We start from the raw sequence: 19,353 nt of genomic DNA, 5'->3' as shown, positions 1-19,353 counted from the left end.
GGAAGTGCTTACTGACTGAAAGAGGGATGATGCATCAGGACCCTTCCAGCTGGGATATTCTCAAAGTTTTATGACTTTACCCAAACCCTACTTGAACCCATTCAGATTTCCGTGCAAAATGCAATGGATAAATGACATCGGGTCTGTAGAACACTTCTGAGCACCCAGGAGGAAAAGAACAGAAGCGAAGAACCACCAGATGAACTTGTGCACACACCAGAGCCCTTGCCAAGGGCCGGCTGCACACCAGGCCCAGGGTGTCAGGCCCGGGGGAGAACCTGGGGCAGGAGCTGTCCCCCACATGCCCCTTCTGTCCTTTCAGCTTCAATCAGCAGCAGCAGGAAGTGCGAATCAGGCAGTGCAGCTAAACTAAGGACAAAAAAGGGGATGGCTTTATGACCAATTTTTATCAGGCCCGCAGATAAGCCAGGCTTAAGAGAGGGCCGATCAACCCTGCACTTAAGCATGTCTCAGAAACAGCCACAGGGTCAAGAAGAAGGAGTTTGCTCTGACCCCAAGTTCAGCTCAACCCTATCTGCCCGGAGATGGCTGCAATAATCTCTACGGTCACTGGGAACCGTTCTGCAGCCTGTATTACACTCCACACAGAGACACCCAGGCAGGGCACGTATGGAAAATCCCAAACCAAACCAAGGAATAAGGCCAGAAAAACAAAATAAGCTTTAATTAGGCCGAAAAGCTATCTTTACGAGCTCAAGGTAAGGAAGGATTTCCGAAATAAGACTCAAAAAAAAAAAAAAAAAAAAAAAGCATAGACCATAAAGATTGAGAAATACAACCACACTAAAGCGTAAAACTCCTGCTCATCAAAAGATACCACAAACAAACCTAAAAGGTAAACCACTAACTGAAAGGCTGTATCTGCCACATTTAGGACCCACAGAGCTCACTACCCAGGATTTTCCTACAAGACTATAGGAGAAAACACAAGCCATCCCACAGAAAACTGGACAGAGCATACGAACAGGTGCTTTCACTGACGAGAAATATCAAATAGCCACTTCAGATGTCCTCAGTCTCACTTGTAATCAAAACATAATTCACGAAACAAGAAAGTTCTCCTTCGCACCCATCGGACTTGCAAAAAGGTGGAGTATGACATTCTCAAGTAGCAAGATGATGTGACGCAACAGGAACGCACGCTGCACGTGATGGAGGAACTCGGAGCGACGACCTGGGAGCTCCTAGTGACCCCGCAGATGCTCCTACCCTTTGACCTGCCTATCGTCTTCTGGTGCACACCCCAGGCATGGGGAAGAGACAATAGCAAGAGCACGTTCCCGGCTGGTACCACTAGCATAGAAAATTGCAAGACAAACTCAATGTTCATCAAAAGCAGGATGGATGAAAAATAGGGTTGCACCCACACGATGGAACAGCACCCAAGGCTTCAACTTAATCAGCTGAGGTGGCATGGATCCACATGGGTCAAATCTGAGAAACCCAATGCTCAGTGAAGAAAGAGCAGGTTGCAGAATATCACTGAAGTCAAGCCTGAAGACTAGAAGACTTTCACGGGTAGATACAAATGCAAAAGTATTTCTTTTTTCATTGTACAGGAGAAGAAAAATAGCAAATTCAGGAGCGTGGTCACCCTCTGGCGAATGGGATCAGAGGGGACACAATGAACTGCAAACATAAGATTTCTTTCTTTGAAACAATCTGAAGCAAGCATGACCAAATATCAGAATTCACGGGAGCCGGGTGGAAGGCACACAGGCTTCCTTCGTGTTATTCTTGTTCCTCTTCCCCATCCCTTAAAAAATGTTTCATTAATAAAATGTATTATAAAGAACAAAAAAAATGCTAATATTTGAGAAAATCTCTGAAAGACATATGGAACCATTTACCACTGATATCCTAGCTTCAAAAACCCCATCAACTATAAAAGGATGAGAGATAAAAGGGGGCAAGTTATTCACGCTGGGGAAAAAAAAAGAGCAAATGCAAGGACATCCATCTGGGAAATTCGGTCCTATTATGAGCTCTTTTCATTTTCTGAAAGGCAGCAACAGTTGCAGAGTAGAAGCAAATTGTGGAGGAAAAAATAAACACGTCTCATAAGATAGATTTACCCACCCAACTCATTAAGCCGTGACATTCCGAAAACAAAAATAGCAAGGCCTAGCCAGAAGGGCAGATATTTTTTTAAATACGAACTCCCTGAGACGTCAGGGTGGGCAAAGCCGCAGTAATCTGTCCATCTCAGAATAGCCCATACCATCTGCCCCCTCACCCCTCCTCAAGGAGGCCAAGTAAAGGGGCCCAGCGATGATCTGGCACACCCAATCACAACTGCCAAATGCCTGCTTCTCTATAGCTGTGTGACTTCAGACAACTGAGTTACCGTCTCTGAGTTAAAACTGTCCACTCACAAACCTGGGGTAAGTCCACCTTCTGGGCAGGGTTGCTGAGGGATAGAGATATAATATCTATACACAGATAAAGAGATAAAGTAAATATAGTTAAGAGTACTTGGCAGATACATGGGGCTCAAGAAATAGTACTGGTATGTTCCTCCTTCCTGCCCTCCATACATTCTCCCGGACTCTCCTCACAGAGCCGGTACTGTCCCTTTTCTCTACCTGCCTCCCTAAAAAGGGCGCAGCCTGGACAAGCGGGGCTGGCTGGCTAAGAGTACATGTCACCCAGGTGCAAAAATGTAGACTCTGGGGACAGACGCTGGGTTCTGAGAACATAGTTATGGAGCTCACAATGTGACCCTGGCTTTGTATCTTCTAACACACAACAGTCTCGGTTAGGTAATTCCTAAAGAAATAAGTAGCCCTTCGGGGCATCTGGGGAGCTCAGGTGGTTAAGCATCCGACTCTTGATTTTGACTAAGATCATGATCTTGTGGCTTGTGAGTTCGAGGCCCACATCGGGTTCTGCAGTATGGATCCTGCTTGGGATTCTCTGTCCTCTCTCTCTCTCTCTCTCTCTCTCTGCCCCTTTCCCCTCGTGTTCTCTCTAAACAAATAAAAAAAGAAAGAAGTAGCCTTTCTTGGATCATCCCTAGGACTCCTTAGCAGCAGCAAAATCATAAACACAAACCAACCCCTCAGAACAGCGTGGTTAGGACACAGATGAAAAGAGAAAGGTACGTGGGGCTCATCAGGATCGGAGGGAGCTGCTCTGTGTCCATGAGCCTCAGTTTCCCCGTGTGTAGAATAAGGCAGTAACAGATGACATCCAAGTTCCTTTTTAGCTCTCAACTTACTATTCCTACTTCTGAGGACACACACCCAGTCCCCATGGAGGCAAACACTCACCATCTGCCTGTCCTAGATACATTCTTCAGCATTTAAAAATAATACCTGGGATTTACACAGAGCTCCTCCACTACAGGACTGAAAACATCCCTACAAGCCAGATACCGAAGGTAGTTCCTCCTTGTTCAACACAGGGAGACTTAGGACCCAGAGATCTACCAGGCGGTCAAAAAGGCAGCACGGAAGCTAGCCAGAGAATCCCAGGTTCTCAGACCCGGGATGACACTGTTCCTGCCTCCGCTCTACACCGCTGGTCCTACCTTCCCCCGAAACAGGAGAAAGTCATCTCCAGGGGGCCAGGAATCTGACCTGCCTCCTGCTCTCTAGGGACGCAAGGGCCTCTCCGGTTCACTCCATTAACCACAATCTCCCATCACACCTCAGCAAATGAACGGCTGTCTGGCTTATCACTTCCGATCAGGGAGGAACCCTGCTAGGGAAATCAAAAACACCAGCCTGTTACCAACCAAGCAAGGGCGGAATACATATTAACTGGTGCGTCTTCTTAAATTTTCTTAAGTAGCTTAATCCATTAAACCGGTCCATCCAGCTTCTACAATCTGCTCACGCGGGCACCCTCCCTCCGTATGGAGCACGAAGACAGGCCCTCCATCATGAGGAATTAGCTGACTTCTTGAGCAAATGATGTTTGTACATCTAGCAAGTGCCAGAGTTAAGCAGTATTTACTGCTGGCGTCCCCGCTTCAGCATGCACGTCTGAATGAGCTCGGCTTTCAGAGAGAGCAATTTACCTTTGCAAGAGACTTGTCGGATTTGGCAAATCAAAGGGCTGACACCGTGAAGACTAACCTGTTTGGGTTCTCCAGATTGTGGAGCCTATGACGGTCCAGAAAAGAAATCGATTAAAGATTAAGGAAGGATTATAGAGCTTGCCTCGCTCAGGTCGGCCTGGGAGCCCACAAACTCTGAATTCTAATGCCACTCGTTCCCAGCTCCCGGAATGGCTTAAACCTCTGTGCCTCAGTTTCCTCATCTATAAAATGGAGATGGACCAAAGACAACCCTGACAAGCCCCCTGGGGAACTAAAGGGCTATTCTGTCCATCTGGTCCCAGAGTTGCACAGTAACAGAGGGGAAAACCTCAAAGCTCTTGTCCTGCTTCCCTCACACTGGAAAACCTAAAAGGATGAAGAAGCCAGTGGAAGCTTCCAGGACTGTCACACATATAAGACAGCATGCAGATAAAGGCCATACGACTAGCCAGAGTTCACTGTTAAGGGCATCCTTATTCACTACTGAAGAATTACTATTATATAAAGACTAGATGTAATGTAGGCACCAAATATGCCACTCTACACAAGACATACAGTTCTATGGGGCGCCTGGGTGGCTCAGTCGGTTGAGCGACCGACTTTGGCTCAGGTCAGGATCTCACGGTCTGTGAGTTCGAGCCCCGCATCGGGCTCTGTGCTGACAGCTCGGAGCCTGGAGCCTGCTTCTGATTCTGTGTCTCCCTCTCTCTCTGCCCCTCCCTTGCTCATGCTGCACCTCTCTCTCAAAAGTAAATATTAAAAAATTAAAAAAAAAAAAAGAAATTATTTCCAATACATCCAGTCTGCCCCACAGCAGACTAGTCTCCCTCCCGGTTGAGGCTACTATGGTGCCATGCTAACGGGGACCGCTCAGTGCGGAGACACTGAGAAGAAATCAAAGGCCTGCGTGTCCTGGCCAGCCCATCTCTCCTATAGTTCTGTCCTAGCCCCCCAGGTTACTTCACAAGCTCCCCATCAGACCTCTCAACATAACCTATGCCAACCTCTGTCTCTTCACCTCGCAGAGTGCTCCACGGTTCCCGTTCTGTCTTCCCCACCATGAGCAGCTTTTACCTCAGAGGAGGGCATGTGTCCTAACGTCCTAAACGGAGCCAAAAACAGAATGTCTGTTGTGATGCATAGAGGGAGGAAGGGAGGGAAGAAGGGAAGAAGGAATAAATAGCGCAGGTGGACGGAAATACGGATGGTTGCTTCTTTGTGCGAAAATACTATGAAAATCATTCCACCAAATATTTTTGTGGATAACTCCTGCAAGTCAGGATTATTCCTCAGCCGTGGGGACAGTCCACATTTGTATGCAGCTTAAGATTTATGTAACAAAAACATGTTTCTTCATGCTCAGATAATAATTTGATCTGAAGTCATTTATTTGAAAAATGGGAGGAGGAGAGGAACCAAAAATATTTTTTATTCATATTATTATTCTCTTTCCTGAGAGGTCTATGAACCTTGGGATTTTCTACAAAGCAATCTTAACACCTGGATTAGCTTGAGCTTAATCAATCATTCTTCATGGATGAACATAAAAATTCAAAGGTAGCCCAACTCTCCACCATAACGTCAGCAGGTTAGAGCTTGCCTCCAGAGCTCTTGGGCACCCGGACTCTGTATGGGATGCGAGCTGCCCGCAAGATCTGGCACAGCTGCCCAGGAGACAGATCCAATATTCTGTGATGACCCAATCTCTCAAGAGATCAAGGATGGACACGTGTTAAGTGGGGAGGGGGAGCAGAACCAACCAGATTCAGGTGCAGAAGTAGCCGAAAACACCCGTAAGAGTCAGCCCTCTGTTTCTGCTCCATACTGGCTTGGAGGCGGCCTCACTTAAGCCTTCAGGCCTCCATCCACAGGGAGGCTGATTTCCCCTCTCCCCAGGGCAAAGCCCAAACCATCAGCACCCTACACATGGCCTTTGTTTGTTTCTTTCCGTATCCAGGGAGTAGTGACAGCTGTACCAAAGACGGTGGCATTTTGGGCTGGGACTCTGCTCCAGAACAGGCAAAGAAAGAAGCCATCTGCTGGTGAGGGTGGCCTGGTGGAATGAAGGGGCCTACAGGGGCTTGATCAACAGTCTGCCATTGTCATCAAGGGCCATGGGAGCACTGAGACCCGGGTCCCCAGTAACTGCCCTGACATCCTTTGAACAAAGTCCAGTTTGTTTACCCACGCGGAAGGTGGCAACGGTCCGCAGGCTCTGGACGTGAAGAGAAGAATACTGGCTCCAATGTGAACCTGCCAAGAGTTTAAGAAGCAACACTGGTCTAGGAAATGCTGGCAGAATAAAGAAGTGTCATGAACCAGAACTGCCAACACGGCTTGAGAGACTCTCCCTGTCCCTTCTTTTATGGATCATGTGCCTTTATGCTAAAGACATGAGAGACCACGGTTTTTTAAGAGAAATGAGGCAAGGGACCCAGCTTCCCACTGAATGTCTGTGATAATCAGCTCCAACAGGCGCCAACCCCCGCCTGGCACCACTCACTTTTCCCTGCACATCACGATTCACCCATGCCGCACAAATGATAATGCATTTACAGACGGCAGGGACTTTCCAGCCAGGAGGGAAAATTTCACCTAATTAAATAAAAACAAAATAGAAAACCCAAGCCTTTAACCAGTGCCAATTTCAAGGCTGACGACTGATCTTCTGTGGACCTTGATAGCCAAGAATGCCAATCAAGATGATTTTTTTCCCTAAAATCTTTTAAAGCGATCCTCTGTGTCCCCAACTGCAAAGAACTCCTTAAAACTCGGGGGGGGGGGACTGCAAAGAAAAATGGATACAGTAAATGACCGAGCGTGTCACGAAACATAAGATGGCTAATAGACGAACGGAGAGTGCACAGCCTCAAGGGCAGGTAAAGAAATACTAGTAGATATGCCAATTCTTTAAAGCAATCCGATCAGCAAGAGCTAAAACGTGGATAATGCTGAGAGCTGGCATAGATGTGAGGACAGTGGCACTGTCATACTACTGGTGAGAATGTAAACACCCTCCTGAGGCCACCTGGCAGTAGCCAGCACTATTTACGGAGTGTACCTCTGGATTCCGTTTCTAGGAACCCTTCCTTAGGAATATATAAACACATAGAGAAACACAAAAGGCGTCCCCCCCGCCACATACTTACTTGTAGAGCTTAAAACTTAAAAGAACTTAAATGTCACCCAAGAGGGAGATGGGTAAACGTGATATGGCATATCCATGCTAGAACACCGCAGCACATAGGAAGAACACCTACCACAGAGTCAGGGGGGTAGTAAATTACAAAACGGTATGTGTAACATAAGCCTTTCTTGTTTATCTCTAGAGATATATGTGATAATATATAGGCACCTGTATTTACATTCACATCTACAAGGTCCTAGAACATACACTCCAAGGGAAGAAACTGAAAGGTCTGTTAAAAAAATATATATATGGGCATATTCTGGGGCACCTGGGCGGTTCAGTCGGTTAAGCATCTGACTTGGGCTCAGGTCATGATCTCGCAGTCGGTGGGTTCGAGCCCCATGTCGGGCTCTGTGCTGACAGCTCAGCGCCTGAAGCCTGCTTTGGATTCTGTGTCTCCCTCTCTCCCTCTCTGCCCCTCCCCCGCTCATGCTCGCTCTCTCTCTCTCTCTCTCTCTCTCTCAAAAATAAATAAACATTTAAAAAAATTTAAAAAAAATTTTTAAAACATGGGCATATTCTTATTGGCATCTTTTCTTTGAAACGAATTCCTTAAAATAACACCATGGCAGGGGCACCTGGGTGGCTCAGTCAGTCGAGCATCCGACTTTGGCACAGGTCATGATCTCAAGGTTCATGAGTTTGAGCCCCACATCGGGCTCATTGCTATCAGCGCAGAGGCCGCTTCAGATCCTCGATCCCTCCTCTCTCTGCCCCTCCCCTGCTCACGCTCTCTCTCTCAAAAGTAAATAAAACATTTAAAAAAATATATCACCATGGTAAATGTGCCTGAAGAACTTACAAGAGTAACCAAGATGATATGGGGGAGGGACTGCAGTGCATTGTTAGTTATTAAGTCAGACACACACACACACACACACACACACACACACACACACACACACACTAGCTCCTTTAACCTTAAGAAGCAAACCCAAAAGAAAAAGGTCATCCCATTTACCAATTTATAACATACAAAAGAGACAAAGCATTCCTTGAAACTTCAGAGAAGCAAGTTGGGTGAGAGCCCTTTTACATAATTATGAAACTAAAAGCCCCAAACATTGGCCCAAACTAAAATGAATGAATGAATGAATGAATGAATGAACGAACGAATGAACGAAAGAATAGGGAATCATTTGGAGAAACCTGCGGATTGCTTTCTTAATGAGTTACTCCGGGAAATTACCCAAGGGCTTTATTCCCTTTGATTCGGTTTTCCAACACAAACCCACCCCACAGGAGAGCTGCTGAGCCACCTTCCCCCAGCCACACGTTGCCCTTTCCTCCCACACCAGGGGCCCCATGGTAGGTCGGTCGCTGGCCTGCGTGCCAGTCCTCCGAGCTCTGACTCAGATTCAAGGGATACAAATTAATCTGTCGTCTGTGAGGAATGCAGCGTGTCTCTCCAAGGCGAGCTTGTGCTCAATGTGAGCCCACAATTATAGCTCGCTCGGGACTCCCGCTTCCCGCTACTGGACCTTCCAGGTGGCTTGAGGCCACACTTTCTGCTGGAAGACAGAAGAGCTCATCCAAGGGCGCCTGCAGCAGGAGAGCCAGACCCAGGAGCCCAAGGCTGGCGGGATGTCTGTTCGCCAAGGATCCGGAGTTGTCCTCCCAACCCAAGTGGGTGGAGGGTCGTCCCACAACCCGCCTCCTTGGAAAGGGGACGGAAATCAGATGTTTTTAACAGTGAGCAGAAAGGAGCCAGACGCTCTTAGTCTTGCCGGCGCAAAACCGGGCAAAAGTAATCTATGATGTTGGAAGTCAAGAAGAGGCGTGGGAGGACCAGGCAGCGATGCGGTGGGGGTCCTGGGGGTGTTGGCGATGCTCTATTTCCTGACCTGAGAGCACTGACTCCCCGTGTGATTACTTTATGCAAATTCACGGAGCTCCCCACTTAACATCTGTGCACTTTTCAGTACGCATGTTAAATTTCGATAAAAAGGTTACTTAAATAATAAAAGAAAACCTTTCTAGTGGGAAGCTAGCTCACGGGCACTGACTGCCTCTGTCCATTACGGGTTGACTGCCTCCTTTCTTTCCTGCAGCCCCAGCCACAAACAAATGTACTGGTCAAAGTCACGCCAAGTCCAATAGTCCCCAGTGCCACGATGTGGTGACGGGCAGGGGACTGGCGGTGTGAGCAGTGGGGCATGGAATGTCCAGCATTTATTTTTAATTGATTTGCTCATTTTCTCCTACTATCAAAACAGTCCCACTCCTTTCCTCCAATGCCCAAAATGGCAGCAGCCCCACCCGGATAAACCCCAAGCATGCAAACTTCTCAGGCCTGGCACAAGGCTCTGTGGTCCTGTCTACTAACCCCATTTGAAGAACGAGCCTCCAGGAAGCATCCAGAAAGTCTGCCCGGCTGCTCCAGCTCTCAATCCAAAAAGAGTCTGAAGCAGGGTGTGGCTCTCCTCCTGTAAGTCAATACTATCTCCAGTTACCTCTGCCCTCACTCCCCAAAACCCCCTGGGTTATTCGTGGATTATCAGCGATACTTGGGGTCTCAATGAACTTCTCCAGGTGGTCAGTTTGGGGGTCCCCCCTCTTTTGTTTTGTCTTTTGACGAAAAGGATTACAGAAAACTAGAGGGAGAGAAAAGGGATCCAGAATGATTTACATTCGATGAACCCACAAATTAGGCAACTGAATGCTGGTCTCTGCGTGAGGCCAAGTGAGAAGTCTGAGCCTGGCTTTCTCTCTCTCTCTCTCTCTCTCTCTCTTTCTCTCTCTCTTTCTTTCTCTCTCTCTCTCTCCCTCCCTCCGACCCTCCCTCCCTTGCTACAATCACCCTTTCAAAAAGACACCTGCCAAGTCACCACCACTGCCCAGATGTTCAGGGAGAAAAGCCTCAGCTCAAGCAAAGTACAGCTGGTTGTCGCTCACAGCAAGGTGACTGTCACCTCTGGAGGGCAGAGCAGGGAAGCAAGGAGCGCGCGAGGACCACCACCCCAGCCAAGGGCAGTCTCTGATTTGAAGACACTACTGGGGTACCAGCCCATATGCCTGCATATTGCATCCTTCCAGCAACTTGGACTTGTCTGGCATGACTGGGACCCTCATTTTATGTGATGCTGCTACCGCATTTTCATTCAAGGCCAGCTTGCTTAATACCCTACATTGTGTTCCCCACACAGATACATTACGTTTCTGTCCACCACCCCTCTGTCTGTCTGTCTGTCTGTCTGTCTCTCTCAGATCAAACAGCTTCTGTTCAAACTTTGGCCAGGCGCAACTCAATCTCCCGACACCTCCCGCATCCCAGGAAAAATCCCAAACTTGTGTAAACACAGAAAGACCAGCTCAAAGCTCAGCCTGAGAACGAGGCGGGTGGTCAGGTGGGCAAGGGACACCTCAGGCTGCGCTCACCGGGCCCAAGAATCACAGACCCACAGTTGAGAGCAGCAACCACAGATCCAAAAATCACACAGGAAAGCCTGAAAAAGAAAGAACCAACCGAAGACTTAAAAAAAAAAAAAAAAAAAAGGTTTCTTTATTAAGGCAGGGGAAAGGGAGGGTGCTAGCAAAGCCGGACTTGATCAACTGTCTTCTGGTGCCTTCTAGATCCTAGCACACAGCACATAAACACGAGGAGCTGGGCCATGGACCGTCCAGCCTCAGGGGTGTCAGCAAAGCTGGTCAGTGAGAGGCAGGAACCACCACCCCAACTCCTCAACAGAAGGGAAAGCCTCGAACACACTCCCTTGGGGGTTACAAGCACCTGTGAGGAGGAGAGAAGGGAATCGACTCCGTAAAACACCATCCAAAGGAGAGGACGCCCATCCTTCAAAGTCCCCGTCATAAGCAAGCTGCCAAGAGGCTGAGGGGCCCTGCTAGCAAGCACATACTTTCAGGAAAACGTCTGCTTTAACCAGACTCCTGTGCATCAGGCACTGTCCTCACTTTTTTTTTTTAAGTTTATTTATTTACTTTGAGAGAGAAAGGAGTGACCAAGCAGTGGACGGGCAGAGAGAGAGGGAGAGAGAGAATCCCAAGCAGGCTCTGCACTGCCAGTGTAGAGCCAGACCTGGGGCTCAAACCCACAAACCGCAAGATCATGACCTGAGCTGAAACCAAGAGTCAGGTGCTTAACCGAATGAGCCACCCATGGGCCCCTATCCTCGGTACTTCTTAAAGAACAAGAGACAAGAAAGCCCAGGAACAAGACAAGTTATTTCTCAAAATTCCATACAAATAAACAAGAACAGCATTTCTAGCCCTACATATACCAAATATAATCAACGATGGGCAAGCCAATTTATACACAGCAGATCTTTTTATGGTTCAGAATTAACAAGTAACTTCAGAATTTATAAGGGAGAAACAGGATTTCAAACGTTCCATGAATTTCCATTCTCTGCTCCCCAAGCGCCACAGTTTGTTTGTTCCTACCTTTTCTGTCCAGTTTTTTCCAGTTTCAAAAATTCCCAGACATTCACATCTTTGATAGAGACAGAGTACTCAGAATTCCTAACCTCCAATTACTTAGAATATAGATGGGAGGAAATCTAAATGTGCTGATTAAAATCAACAGGAAGAAACCACCTTCAAGGACAGTAGCAACAAAAAAAGCAATTTCAGACATTTCAAGTTAAAAATGGCTCTGACTCTCTCCACTGTCTTCAACCACAGATAAGCAGACCATGATCACTCACTAACAAGTGCTGGTGACAGGCCACCCTTCTCTTAGAAATAATCCCTACATTACGTCATACCCACTATGTGTTGGAGCCTGTGCTGGTGTTTCATGCATGTTATTCAATCCACACTGCATCCCTACTGACTAGATTTTATGCCCATTTTACAGATGGAAAAACCGAGGTTCAAGAGGACAAAACAGTCAGTGAGCACTGGGATGCAGATCAAGGTCCATCTGGCTTCCCAAAACACTCCTCCCTCCACCACCGTCGTGTTCCCACGACAGCACAAACGGACCACCTTTCAAAGTCACAAATCGAGTGTTATTGGAATAGCGGGACTTCTGACGCACAAATCCTAACAATTACGTACCCTAAGTGTGGGAGAACCATCCAATCCGAAACTGGGCAACTGCTGCGTTCCCACTGCCAAACCACTTGAGCTAACGTTCTCTTTGACAATGACAGTGTGCCACTGCACTGGGTCCACGAGACAAGATCATTATATTTAAATCGACCCATTACCTCCGTGTGCTCTGTTTTGTGGTAAGCATTCATTCAATTAACACAGGCATTCAATGACCCAGAAAGAACTGACTGAGCACCTGATGTCCTTCAGATTATGACAAATACAAGATCTGAGCACTTTCAAAGCCTACAGTTTGACCAGAAGAGAGGAATATGCACCTACATGGCTATAATTATAAAACCTGAGGTCATAAATGCCATCAAAAAGGAGTACAAAATGGGATATAGGAATCACTAAGGAGGGAAAAATTTCTTTCAGGGAAGTATCATGGAATGCTTCACAGCACAGTTTTCAACCAGGCTGGCTTTGCAGGGTGATTAAGATGTAGACTTGCATTCTAGATAAAAAGTTAAGCTAAGCAGGAGCATCTGGGTGGCTCAGTTGGTTAAGCATCCGACTTAGCTCAGGTCATGATCTCACAGTTCGTGGGTTCGAGCCCCGCCTAGGGCTCTGTGCTGACAGCTCGGAGCCTGGAGCCTGCTTCGGATTCTGTGCCTCCCTCTCTCTCTGACCCTCCCCTGTTCATGCTCTGTCTCTCTCTGTCTCAAAAATAAATGTTAAAAAAAAAAATGTTAAGCTAAGCAGAGGCAGGAAAACATTAACGAAGAGGAACAAGGGACAGAAGGCTGAGAAAAGCTTTAAAAGCCAGGCTGTGGAGTGTAGACTTCACTTTGCCAACAGTGAGAAACCAGCAGCAACAGTTTTTTGGTTTTTGTTTTGAACTATCATTGAGTAATCTCTCTATCCAAAGTGGGGCTGGAACTCACCACCCCAAGATCACAAGCCTCATGCTCTACTGATGAGCCAGCCAGGCGCTCCAAGAGCAACGGTTCTTGAGCAGAGCAGTGACATGGACCGAGTAATAAATACTTCGTGTAGGTTAACCCGGTGGCTCTACCTAAACAGACACCGGGCTAGGGGAGTAGTAAGAAAATGCAGCTGGGAAGCTACTGGAAATTTGTAGGCATCTAGCTGCGAATCAAAGAATTGGGCCTTACTCTGCTAACTCCAATATACAGTCCACCTTCTAACAAGAAATATCACGAAAGGCTGGTCAAAGTTAAATAAATAGATACATCGAGTCTCTTTGACTATTTGCTGAAGGAGGAGACAACCCAAGTCATCAATCTTTGGCTTTAGAAAACAGCAGATGGTAGTTTTGGCAGCCGATCTGCTGTCCTAGTTATATGTTTTGCTCAGGCTAATGGTGCACTTTGTTTGCATTTCCTCAGCCTGCACCACTGGCGCATGGGGCAGGCAATCCCAAAATGTAATAAGCAATAACGGACGTTACACTGGGCTTCCAATTTGAGCATTTGGATAACCCGGACACAAACACACCCAAGTACAAGACATGCTTCAAACTCCTATGCTGGTGGAATGTTCGGTGCACCCTGGACACAATTCTGACCAGTGTCCTTCATGTCTGCAAAACCTCAAAGGCAACAAACGCAGAAAAGGGCGGGGGGGGGGGGGGAAGCAAGGAGGAGACTCAGACAGTAACAGGCGGCTAGGTGGGCAGAGCTGGAAAATTCCTCGTACTGGTTGCTAATTTCAGGGAAATAACTGCTTCTTAAGACAAATCAAATAAGCTTCTCGAAACTGTGTTTCCCTAGACCTGCCTTTCGATGTGCTCCTTTCCGCAATAATAATAATAAAAGAAGCGTGTGCAGGAGATGGAGTGACTCATAGCATTTTCTGCGTGGATTACATTTCTGCTACGTTCCGTAAGCAAACCAATAACGGAACAAATCCATTTGCATTTGAGCAGGCACCAAACCGGCTCATAAGGATACACTCAGGTGTTATAATGGGGGCGGGAGATCCGTTCTTTCCAAAGAGCTCCATTTCATCCTCCAATCCACCTTAACCCCTTTTGACAGAACCCTTTGGCAGGGGGCAGAATCCATCTCTGTTCTAATGGAAACTGATTTTTCAGGTAGGGGAGTGAAAACTGCCTGCACTTTTCTCCCAGCCTTCATTTCAGCCAAGTGACCACGAAAGTCCACACCAAATCCCACAAAAAGAATTCATCATAGGGCTTGCTGAGCAGGACTGTTCCCAAGCCGGGGGACTTAAACTGTGGTCTGGAAACATTTGATTTGAATTAAAAGAAAAGGTCGGTCTCAGAGCAGAAAGGGGATGTGGATCCTGGGATGTGATGCCAAGACACAGAAATGAGCTCTCCAGGGAAGTTCCAGGAAGAAAAAGGTGGAAAGGCATGTGGGAAAAGCACGGGCGTTAGAACGGTGCGAGATCCGTTTCACTGGGCACCAGGAAGGAGGAGGAAAGCGGAGGTGTGTGCTTAGGCGTCGATCTCAGACTTCTGGAGAAGGCAGAAACAAATACAACGGAAGGAGATATCTGGCACAGCCCCATGAGGAGAGAAATGGACCGGTGAGAGAATGGTCGATTAACAGAAATAAAATCACCACATCCAGTACTTTCATAATCAAAGTGGTAAGAAACCGCTGTCATCTCCATAGTTGTAGTTCTGCTGTAAAAACATGTTTTTAAAAACAAGGCCTCGGTGGACACAGGAGTCCGAGCTGGAAAGCCTACAAGGAAAATAAAGTAGTACTTCTGCGCCCAGCACGGTCTCCCGCGGAAGCGCAATGAGTGAGAAGGGGTTCATTTCTTATAAAGACGAAGCAAAGGCTTCAATGCTCTGGAACATGTTTATTAATATTGAGCCAGTTAAACCCGGGCCTTTCCCAGCTGCAGGCCACCAGCCCAGAAATGTTTAGGAGCAGACCCGGGCACACACGTGCACGCCCACCAGACACGAGCGCCACATGCATGCGTGTGCACACACGGAACATATTCGCCCCACATTTCTCACCCCACCGGGTGGGGGGACCCACAGAATTGTCCGTGTATGTGCAAACCCAATCTCGCAGTAAGAGCGTGCAAAGTTCCCGTTCCTGAGCTCAACCAGCTCCTGGGGGAAAGAATCTCTCTCTCTCTCCAGCTTCTACATTCCTCCTTACACTTTTCAAGCCCTGAGGAGGTCCCAAGGCCGAACGGGAATCCCACGCTCTTCAGAGATGAGCCCTGGAATCGGGATGAGGGAGGCTTTTCTTTAGCAACAAGCCCACTCCCGTGGACAGCACCAAATAGCGCCAACCCACATTTTCAGACCTCAGGGTGTATCCACAAATGGCTTTTTGAAAGAATAAAGATTCCACCCAATTTGTCTACCAAGTCCGCCTTGCCTGTGTAGCCAAGCGTTCTTTACAACTGATAAATGATATGCCCTCCCCAAATATAAATGGCACTGATGATAATTACCATTTATTGAGTGTTCTCCATGTGCCAGATGCCTTTACAAACATCTAATATTTATAACAGCTTTAATCAAAGGAATCATTAGCTCCATTCCACAAATGCGGAAAGGCTGCTCAGGGAGGTTAAATATCTGCCCAAGGTCACATGAAGTAATTGAGGATCTGGGCTTTATACCAGGGCTGAGTCTGCCTACAATTCATTTTGTCTTCTACCGGACTCTTTCATCCGGCCACAAAAACATAACCACGGGAAAACCCAGCCGGCTCACGCCCTCCTCCGAGCACCCCACAGAACAAGAAGCCTGCACGTCAGCCTAGAAGATTCTCCTGCAAGTCTTCCCAAAAAAGAAAATTTACGAGGGTTTTACAAAAATCACTGGTCTGCAGAGGCTGCGAAGTGACTTCCAGTTTTAAGAACTAACAAGAATCTCCCCAGAGCCGATTATTAGGGCTGATACAGCTCATAAAACAGACCATAAAACCATTTCTGTTATATTAGTTTTGTGTTTTTCTTTTCCAGAGGCCCGTGGCGTGGCAGGGGTGGGGGGTTGTGGGGGGGGGGGGCTCCTGAGGAGAGGCCTTCCCACGGCCTATGGTCCGCCCACACCCACAGAAGCCCGAAGACTTGTCTTAGACTCTTCCCTTCCTCGCCCTCATCAGAGCCTCTCAAGCTGGTACAAAGGAAAACATCATTAACCAGCCTCCTGTACCTGAGGGTGATCTCAGATGGGTCCCAGGAGCCGGTTCTAATTTACTTAAATGATTGAGATCTCCAGTTACTCAATCCTGCAACACCAGCCAGCAGATATAATTGCAAAGCAGGTAGGCTAGACTCACCAATCTGCCGATTTGGTGCCAGCTAACGTTGCAAATTACAGGGTATAAATTTAGCAGGGTGGGTCTTGACACACATTCCTGCAAATTACACGTTCCGTCTCTAGTAGAAAGTGCATTAATTACTCTGGGTGCATGCACTACTTCCGCTTACTGGGGGCTTTCGGGACAGCTTGAGAGCAACTCCGAGCAATCTACGAAGATTAAAGCATAAATAAGTAATGCCTGCCGGGGAGGTGAGACTTTTCCAAAGCTCTTGGAATCTGAATTGTTAACTTTCTCCCTGCAGATTGAGAGGGAGTGACTGAGGCCCACTGTGTGGAGCTGAAAATGGACTGACCCGAAACAAGACACAAATAGGGGGCCCATAGGGCTGAAAACTGAGCAGCGTGGTGATTTAAGAGCAGCGGCTTCGTTCTGCTTGCAACACAAGGGCTGCTTTTCCTGCAAGGAGAACAGGCATCAGGTGCAACAGGGCCGATACAGCCAGAAGTGAGGTCTGGATCCGCGGGCATGAGCCCATCGGATTTCACCCCGTGTAACAGAGCACTGCCTATGTGCCGGGCACTGAACAGAGTACACAAAACCTGCATTTTCACTGATCCCAGCCACACGGGGCAGGAAGGAACTACTGCCAACTTTACAGAGGAGGGAAAGTTGGCTTTCCTTTACAGAGGCTTGGAAAGTTAAATACCTTGCCCAAGGTGACATAATCAGAGAGCAGTGGAACCAGGACTGTGTGACCCTCCAACTCATGCTCTTCAACCCAACAGCCACCGCAGATGCTCATCGGGACTCTGGGGAGAAGGAGAAAACACCACCCAGTCATTCAGTGCCTCCCACGTCCTGGCCACAGAGCTCGCTGTCTCCACGGAGGCTGTTCCACTTAATTCTCAGAACAACTCTGGGGGGTGTCCCCTTCCCTCGACTGCACCCATGAGAAACCAAGGCCGGGAAAAGTCAAGATCATCCAGCTCATAAGTAGCAGAGCCAAAAATTTAACCCCTCTACATAGCTCCTAAATTCAAGACTTTTCCCTCTAACCTAAGATCCTCATCTGTGAATTCACCATAAATCTGATAACGATGCAGCCTACGTGATTCAGGGAGAAAAAGGACCAAACTGCTGCAGCCAGAGGAAGAACATCAAATCGTACTGCCTGCCCACAAGGTCCCTGAGCCCACACTTCCAGCGGGAGGAGGAGTGAGCCGGCCGTTCTCAAGTCACAGCTACAGTAGACACCGGTGGCTGGTTTTTGTTCAAGTTTGTTGGCATGCGTGCATTTCTCCTTCTGCTTTATTAGAATGAGCTCTTTCTCGATGGCTACAATGCCACGGGGCTACAATCAAGGGTCCTCCGCTCTCCAGTCCAAAGGAAGGCAATGCGATCTGAGCTGAACTAAGATAATGGCTCCCTCCCTGGAGCATGACTTCTCAGAAGAAAGGCAAAGGCGCTGAAAACAGCCCATTCCTTCCAAGAAGCCTGACAAAGAAGGACTCTTTTTACTGTAAAATGAAATCTCTCTGACACCACCTCGCTAGGAAAAAGCTCACGGGTCTCCTGACCGAAGGGATTTCACTGGAGCAGGGAAGCCAAGGCTCAGAAAACACAGGTAGTGCTGGGGAAAAGTAACCCAGTAAGTTCCATAAGATTCGCGTGCAGTGTGCACTTAACGGAGAAGGCGGGACGAAGTCAGCGTGGCTGGCTTCCAGAGGGGACGCACTCACCCCGATGAGAGACACTGCCTGGACCCACCAGATAAGTTAAGATTTAAGGGCTTGACAAGAGTGACGTGTCACAGCCAGACCGCCGTCTTGTCGCGGTTAATATTGATAGGACATTTCCTCTTAGTAATCATCATTTGGTGGATTAATTAAACCTGGAATTCCTGAGCACTCAAGGTTATGACCTCAATCCTGACTCCAGGAAATTGCACATTCTTTGTCGTAATTGGAAATGTGTATGGCTTTACCTAACAAAAATGTGTATGGTAACCTAATAACACGTGCAAGATTACTTTCTACCAGAAGCCTAATGAGTAAAGCTGACACACTCGTATGCACAATGGCTGCCCTTACCTTAATAAACTTGTAGGATGACCGTGAGATTCGGGTGTATAAATACTACCTTATCGCTTAGGCGGTCCCTCTCTAATTCTTTTCTATAAAAAGTGGGAAGCACTGGGGTTGGTGCACCACAGGGGCCCTTGACCCACCTAAAAAGGCAAAGATAAAAATCATTTGAAAGCCATTTATCTAGAGCCACAGTTCTGGACGCCTGGGGCCCTTTCTGTGAGCTGAGACTTAACCATCCTACAGCTAGGTGGCATTCTGGGGGGCCCTCCCCAGTCTGGATTGGGAAGACCCACTGTGACCCAGGGTGGGTGCTAAGACAAAGAGCCAAGAGGTTTAAAAAAGGGGGTGAGGGGGCAGCAGCAGATGATGCTAACTGAGGGCATCCATGGAGCTCAGTGAAACGACCTCACGTGCCCCTCTCTGGTCCAGGCAGTAGCACTAACAGAATAACACGGTACCAGCTATGACTCTCGTTGTTAACAGCATGAATGATAAGGATGACACAGGAAGACAGTGACAACATATGCACAAGGCAGGAAGCTCTGGGACCCTGCCCGTAGGACCTGGTCTAAGGCACCTGTGTCTACTTGTGCCCATTCAATGCTGAGGGGCACAAATGGGTGTGGAAATTCTGGGAATTGTTTTTAATCTACCAAAATGACTAGATGTGCACAAATAATAGCTACAAATATGCTATCCACGACGATGTTTAAAATAAACACAAAC

At 47.6% G+C, this 19,353-nt stretch overlaps 1 protein-coding gene across 3 annotated transcripts in view; it reads right to left on the bottom strand.

Annotated features, from left to right (window-relative positions):
• LDLRAD3 (low density lipoprotein receptor class A domain containing 3) overlaps nt 1-19,353 on the bottom strand; it is a 241,762-nt gene that overhangs the window by 177,450 nt on the left and 44,959 nt on the right. Inside the window, exon 1 of one of the 3 annotated variants that reach the window (XM_011286804.4) lies at nt 17,247-17,355. The exons of the other annotated variants lie outside the window; for them this stretch is intronic. The gene's annotated coding sequence lies outside the window, so the exon portion shown is untranslated. Of the gene's footprint in view, nt 1-17,246; nt 17,356-19,353 lie in introns of those variants that run through there. 3 annotated transcript variants of the gene reach the window in all.

This window comes from Felis catus, chromosome D1, assembly GCF_018350175.1.
Source record: "Felis catus isolate Fca126 chromosome D1, F.catus_Fca126_mat1.0, whole genome shotgun sequence".
Classification (NCBI taxonomy): domain Eukaryota; kingdom Metazoa; phylum Chordata; class Mammalia; order Carnivora; family Felidae; genus Felis; species Felis catus.
Note: the sequence above shows the minus strand (reverse complement) of the source record. Positions and strands in the feature narration are given on the sequence as shown.